Genomic DNA, 8,290 nt, shown 5'->3' on the forward strand with positions numbered 1-8,290 from the left:
TTCAAATAAATAGTTTCCTCGTCAGTTGTTAAATAAGTGAAATAAGTAAATATTAATAATGACTGAATCAATAATATGTATGATTCTGTCAACAGACTCTTCAGAAATGTGTGTATAATAGCTTAGCATTTCTCAACATGAGGAAGTTGTTTGATAATGTGTTTGTGACTGATCTACAGTCTTCAGGATAATGATTTAAATAGAGAGAGTCACTTTGCATTGTCAGCACATGCTTCAGTGCTCTGAGAGTGTTTATAGTGCTGTGAGTTTAACACTTCATGACTGAGAGCAGAACACACTCTTCATCATCACACAAGACTAAACTACAGCAATGAACACAATCAACATCTTCATCTGGATATTGCTCTGTATATCAGGTATACAATAAGACACTGACATGCTTATAACTACATTAATAAAGTTGGTTCATATTTTATAAATAATTAACATCTATTTATATTTCTTATTTTTATATTGTCTTTATGCATTTCTCTTCCAGGCTCCAGTGGACAGATCACAGTAACTCAAACTCCTGTAGTTCATACAGTTTCATCAGGAGAGAATGTTGTGATGAGATGCAGCGCCAGCACTCCTTTAACAGGCTGTACTCCACCCTGTCTGTCCTGGTACTTACAGAAACCTGGAGAAGCTCCTAAACTCCTGATATATCAGACATCAACCCGTTATACTGGAACTCCATCTAGATTCAGTGGCAGTGGATCTGGCAGTGATTTTACTCTGACCATCAGTGGAGTCCAGACTGAAGATACAGGAGATTATTACTGTCAGAGTTATCACAGTGGTTATGTGTTCACACAGTGATAAAGAGTCGTACAAAAACCTCTGTCAGTCAGACGTCACAGTGACTGCACTGATACAGCTGAGAGAAACTGCAGCTGCTGATGGAGGATCACAAACTACACAATATCAAACCTTTCACTGACTTTATTCATTGATTATGATGTAAGTAAACATGTAACACAATCTTATATCCCTTACTAAACCAGACTATAATGTGGAGAAAATGTGAGTGGAGCTTGTTCCTGTAAAACTTGCCACTACAGTGACTACGTTTACAAGCTGTTAAAATTCGGGTTATGGTCAGGTTAAGGTCACTATTTGGGTTTCTGAAACATTAGGAATAACCCGTTTACATGCGTGAGCAGAGAGACACTGCATGAAAAGTGGGATTTTCGACAGTTACCGGCGCTGTAGATTGTCGTGGAAGTTCAGGTTTACGACTGCAAACGGCAATTTACAGGCAACACTGCAAACTGTCGGAAATTGTCGGAAATTGACGTGGGACTTGCTTGCCCCGTGACCCCCCTCCCTCTAATGCTTTAACATGTAAATGAGATTGCTGTGAGCTTTACAAATGCAAATGAGGGTAGCAGGGGGAGTTTTATCCCAGGTGACTCAAAGGTATTAACTTAATTCTAAAAAAAATACAATATTTATTTATAACGCAAAATTAAAAACAGCCAAGGCTGACCAAAGTGCTGTACAGGGCAATAGATAAAATGCAGGGCAGAAACAGGACAATTAAAAAACAAAACAATAGTTGTGTCAAGGGGTATTAAAAGTTTTCAAGGATGTTTTGAAGATGGAAATTGAGGGAGCTAGTCTGATATAGAGGGGTAGACTGTTCCAAAGTTTTGGGCCTGCAGTCGCAAAAGTGCAGTCGCCTCGTTTTTTAAGTCTGGATCTGGGCACGATGAGAAGACAGTGATCACTGGATCTCAAAGTACGAGATGGAGTGTACGGGCAGAGGAGATTGGTCAGATATTGGGGGGCCGGTTTGTTAAGAGCTTTATACACAAATAGTAAAATTTTAAAATCAATCCTGAATGTGACAGGTAGCCAGTGGAGTTTGAATAAAATAGGGGTGATCGACTCATATTTGCGTGTCCCGGTGAGAAGTCTAGCTGCTGTGTTTTGAACTAGCTGTAGACGAGAGAGAGAGGCCTGAGATAGCCCAAAATAAAGTGAGTTACAATAGTCTAAGGCCATCCTTAAAAATATTCTTGTTTGCCGTAACCCGACCGACCCTGTCAATTTAGTAGCCTACCGACCCAATTATTTATTTTTTCCCCCTTTTAGGCCGACCGACTTGCCGGCTGAAACTTGTGTTAAGACCGACCGCTTTTTTGTAACTCTTCAAACAACTAATATAAATGCAATAAAATAATATTAGTTATTAAGTATTGTGAATATAAATTCCGTAGGCCTGCATATAAACATAAGCTATAGCAGTGTGATTTTTATTTCAAAATAAGAGATTTTTGTTTAACGGTAACACCAGTGACACAACTCCAGGGGACCACTACTTTCATTATAAATTTTAGAATATGTATTCTGCATTTTTTTTATATATATCATTTACATAATATATTTGATAGTTATGTATACATTATTGTATTTTAAATGGTGTAAAAATCTGGTATTGTCCTCAAAATAAAGCATTTTCCCTCTGTACATGACTGTGGGGACGAGCACTTCTGTGGTGCTTGAAATTCTATATAATTCATAAAAATCAAATATTGCCACATTGATGGCTCAAGAGGGTGTAATTGTTCAAATAACATATTGTTTTATTTTAAAATGTAAAGAAATTGTAACCCTAAAGTGTTTTTTAAGTGTAATATTTCTGTAAAGGCTAGGGACAGAAAAATGGACATTTTCATTTTCACCCTCTTACATTTTAGCTTAAATTGATATATTTAATGAAAGTAGCTAGATTAGTTACTATGTGTCATTAGCAATAGCCAATGTTATGTAAAAAAGACACAAAACCATTTATTTCAACAATTAATTTCAATCAGGCTTTGCCACAAAGGTAAAATGTGCATTCCATGCAAACAGCATCACAATCTCTTAGAGCCCAACCACTGTGCATAATACTACAACACGAACAGAAGATTGTATTTGACTCATGCTGCATACACATACGCAATGACAAGAATTATGCCTACTGTACATATAGAGTTACAACTACGATTAGAGTTGTTTACATAAAATGTACCTCGTTTCTATTTTTCATTAAAAATGTTTGTGGCCCCTTTAAGAAATCCCTCTCTTCTCGCGATACTATTCACTTGTGCTGGACGCGTGCGCGCGACCAGAGAACGGCAGCCATTTTTCATTGTTCAGGAGAGCTCCATGACGGTGCGTGCATCGATCGGATTCAATATGTTCTTCTTTCTTGGTAAATATTACTCCAATATCTTTAATATGCACAAATAAGTTGTGAAGCGAAGTTAAAAGAACATTTGATGTGTACATTTTTGCTTATAGATTTATTTGGAGCGCATGTGTGACGAGTGAACCTCGTGGTGATCGGACGGTAAAGGATTGGGTATGTACGTTTTATGGTTTATGGGGGAAATTACTGATGGCATGTTTATATGATAAATCTGTTAATGAGTTGAATCTATATTCTGTGATTATACAGTATAACTTTATGGTTAAATGCATATTTCTGGTTCCGCATGGCATGATTAAACGTGGGTTGTGGCTTTGTTAAAGTGCTTTTATTTTTCTTGTAACTTAGGCCTAAGTTACCTCAGCCACTGCCGTATTCCAGTTTGTGTTATCGTATTTAATTGTAGCCTAACATATTTTGGTTTGGAGAAATCAATTTAAATCTGACCAGTTGCAGTGCATTACACTGCATTTCAGTTTGCTACATCAACCTTCTGAAAAGCACCTGCATCTTCATCTGTTAGTTGAATGATGTTGTCAGACACAAAGTGAACTTGTTGAGAAGCTTTATTGAATGTTGCAGCAAACACAGCAGATTGAAAGATCACACACACACACACACACACACACACACACACACACACACACACACACACACACACACACACACACTCAGTTTCAGTATTGAGTTGTAAATCACTACAGCTGCAGCACTAGACTCATGTGAATCCTGCCTGACACAGGACACTCAGATACGGCTCATCTTCAGGAGAGAAACATCAGCACTCAGAGCTCTTGTGGAACGAGACCTCATGAGGAGCTCCATCATGTGTTACTCTGCAGACGTACAGCTCTCCCTCTTCCCAGCGTGCTTTGCTGAGGGTCAGGACGCTACTGCGGCTGTAGCGGCCGTCCTGCTGGCTCTCTGCGCTGGTCAGAACCCCCTCGGTGACCTCTGACCCGTCCAGTGTCCAGCTCACCAGCGCCCCCTGTGGAGAGTAAGAGCTGAGCAGGCAGAGCAGTGCGGCTGAGTCTCCAGAGATCTGCAGAGAAGAGGGCGGCAGCAGAGACACTGAGGGCTTCACTGTGGGACCAGCTGCAGGAGACAAACACAACACATTCACACACACACACACACACATAAATCATTATAAAAACAATATCAGTAACACTTTATTTAAAGCTTTTATACAAATTGCATTATAAAAGTATTTTTAATGCATTAATTATGCACTGCTATATACATTAAAATGCATGTATGATCTAATCAATAAGTGTAACAGCAGTTATAACACATATTATCTATTATCAGGCCGATCTGACTGCTTTAATTCCAGCAATTATTCACTCTGAACATAAATATCTTAAATTTTGAGATATTCACCTGAACTGAAAATGTAACTCAATTTCAAACAGAGTTAAAACACAATTGATTCATACAGAATGAACAAAACACTGAATTATAAGCACAACATGAGCAAAAGAGATTCAGTATCATTGACTGAACTACAGAAAGCAGCAACATTTACATTCTGATGTCAAATCACTTTTTCCATGTATGATTTCTACAATAAAAGATGAACTAAATATGAACTCAGTGTAGAAATAAATGAAGGAAAAACAAACCTGTAATAAACTGATTAAACTCATAGTGAGACACAGTGTGGAAATATGTTTAGAATTTTATTTAATAAGGAATTATGTTATTCTTATATTAATATCATTGTTTTAGATGAAATAAGTGTACAAAAATATCAGTAACACTTTATTAAAAGCCTTCATACATATTGCATTATAAAAGTCTTTTTAATACATTAATTGTTAATTGTTACATTAATTACATTATAATGCTAATATGATCTAATGAATACATTGTTGAATTAAATAAACAGACTTACTGAACACTAATTAACACTTTGTAATATTATCTATTCATTGTTACACCTTTAGAAATTATAATACATTAAAATTCATGACAAACAACCAATTCTAGATGTAACAAGGATTTGTAAATATTATAATGCATTTTAACTTTGGTTACAATAATTTATGAAAAATATATAAAGCATTATTATCTACATTATTGAAACCTTTATAATGCATTATACATAAAGACTTCAAGTAAAGTTTTGCCACAATATCTAATAATCATTATTATTAATAAATGTTGTTCTTGTTTCAGCTGTAAAACACTTTCTGAAATTAAAATTGTATTTTTTTTATTAGGTGATTAAATAGACAGACTTACCGATCACCAGTTTAGTTCCTCCACCGAAAGTCCACCACAGTGATACAATCTAATGAAACGCTCGTACAAAAACCTCTATTCCACTCGAGTGAACACACACTCCAGCAGAGAGAGAGAAACAACACTTCAACACACTGATATTAGAAGATCCTCAGCTCTTCTCAACACTCACTCATTCAGATTTGACTAAATGCTTTCTGATATAACACTGTTTAAAGAAATATATTTGATGAGCTGTGACCTCTGAGGTGACCTTTGACCTCTTTGATCATGGATGATGTTGTGGAGTTTCTCATAATGATGCTTCTGTTCTTCATATGCAGATCAATCATCATGATTCACAGAAAAACCTGCAGCTTCAGACTTCAATCTTCAGTGAAAATCTCTTCAAATAATGAGTTTATTGAATATTAGAGCCAAAGTCAATAGAAAGTGTCAACAATGAAAATATAAAAGGTATTTTGCATGTTCTACACAGTCAAGCATGTTTTCATATTCAAGGTCTGTTGTAAAAGTATCTGGACTGGTTATGAATCTCCACACAAGATCATGAAACGTGAACAAGCTCTAATATGTCTCCGTCTTTAACAGCCTGTTTCTTCTCCATTTGATGATTTCAGACACACATGAGGCTTCATGATAGATGGAGTGACACCATGAACTCTGATTAGAGATTCACAATCAGTCCTGATACTTTCTGAACAGACTCATGATTCATGATCTTACTTTAGTGATGGCGGTTCATCTAGTGGAAGTGTAGCAGTGATGATGGTCACATGACTGAATATGGACACAGAGATGGACGTTCATCTGCACATCCTCAGTGTCTCAGGAGTCACAATAAAAATACTAAATAAAGTCATGATTCTGTAACTCTAGTGTATATTAGTTTGTTATCAGCACAAGCTGTTGTAAATCCTGCCCACTTCTTTGCATTGTCAGCACATGCTTCAGTGCTCTGAGAGTGTTTATAGTGCTGTGAGTTTAACACTTCATGACTGAGAGCAGAACACAATCTTCATCATCACACAAGACTAAACTACAGCAATGAACACAATCAACATCTTCATCTGGACCATTGCACTGTTTATTCAAGGTTTGTGTAATACAGTTTGTATAATGATTATTAATTATCTTAAAATGTGACATATATTGCAATGTAAGATGTAAAAACTGACTCTGGTTTTTGTGTTGTATGATGTTGCATGGTTTTGGTGTTTTGGTGTTTGGTGTTGGTGATGTAGAAGTACATGATGATAATAGTTTTAAACACTAATAGTTTTTCCTTTCTCTTCTTCAGAATCCAGAGGAGTGACTCTGACTCAACCTGAAGTTAAAACTGTCCAACTGAGTCAAACAGCAACAATAGAGTGTCATATGGATGTAGGACTATACAGCAATGACTTAGCCTGGTATCAGCAGAAACCTGGAGAAGCTCCTAAACTCCTGATTTACTTGATAAACAGCCGTTATACTGGAACTCCATCTAGATTCAGTGGCAGTGGATCTGACTATGGCAGTGATTTTACTCTGACCATCAGTGGAGTCCAGACTGAAGATACAGGAGATTATTACTGTCAGAGTGAACACTATATCAGTAGTAACTGGGTGTTCACACAGTGATAAAGAGTCGTACAAAAACCTCTGTCAGTCAGACGTCACAGTGACTGCACTGATACAGCTGAGAGAAACTGCAGCTGCTGATGGAGGATCACAAACTACACAATGAATGTTTAGCAAAGTTTAAAAAAAAAAAAATAAATATATATATATATATATATATATATATATAAATGTATCTGTAGTAATGTATTTGATATGAAATAAGAGTTAGAGCTGATATTGATTATGGCACTGGGATGTTTTATTGTCAGTGTTTCAGATCACAGTATGAGAGCGATGCGGAGTGAAGCAGAAACACCAGCTGTTTTTAATGTGTTTTCTCTCACTCCAGGATCCCAGCAAGCAATAGCCGTCTTTTCAACGTCTGGGTTAAATATAGACCCGATATAGTCCGGCTATGTGTAACCCACTTTTAGCCCAAATAACATTTAATCTGGATAAATGTATTTTTTTCCAAAATAACTTGTGAGATGTATGATATTCCATCATGTAAGCAAAGTCTACTGTGATTACAAGTTGTTTGGTTTGCTTTATTTTACATGTTATATGTGTAGGCTATGCGTAGCCACGATTTAGCTCATATTCAGACCCGGCTATTGTAGCCCACTTTTAGTCAAAACTGATTAATTGTAGTTTTTTGCCAGGCAGTGCATGAGATGGTTGATATTGCATCATGTTCGCATTGGTAATGATATCTACAAGGTTCAATGTGTCATTTCAAGACATGGTCGATCTGTAGTCACGATTTAGCTCTGAATTGGACGGGCTATATGCGGTCTGCTTTAGCCCACCTGGCGAAATGAAGGCAATCTAGTCTACGTACGGCTTGGCTATAGCCCTGATTCAGACCAGCGATATAGTATAAGAATATTAGTCTTAAAAATGTTTTCGCTCACACAGCTTAATGTTTGCTGTCACACATAAACATAACATTTATACATAATCTACGATATGGCTGTCTATCATTTCAAATTAAATCAAATGCAATGGCATTTCTCAACCGCTAGATGGCACAATCGAAACACTACTGAGACACCACTACTGGGACTACTGGCATTGCGTGACTAGATCACTTTAGCCAGATCTCGCGATACACATTTCCTCCATTTTCAATTTTATTTTACACGAGGCAGCTGTCAGAGAGCAACGGGCGAGCAACACTCTGAAAACCTTCAAATTTCTACTTCGATCTTGTAAGTATGCGTGTTATTTTTGTTA

The 8,290-nt window shown here is 36.8% G+C and overlaps 1 gene segment (V, D, J or C); it reads left to right on the forward strand.

Annotated features, from left to right (window-relative positions):
* The first annotated feature begins 280 nt into the window (after positions 1 to 280).
* Positions 281 to 3,657, forward strand: LOC311070429 (immunoglobulin kappa variable 3-15-like). The segment is given in 2 exons: positions 281 to 377; positions 500 to 3,657.
* Positions 3,658 to 8,290: the final 4,633 nt, after the last annotated feature.

The sequence above is a fragment of the Abramis brama genome (genome assembly GCF_963993115.1).
Source record: "Abramis brama genome assembly, chromosome: 20".
Lineage (NCBI taxonomy): Eukaryota > Metazoa > Chordata > Actinopteri > Cypriniformes > Leuciscidae > Abramis > Abramis brama.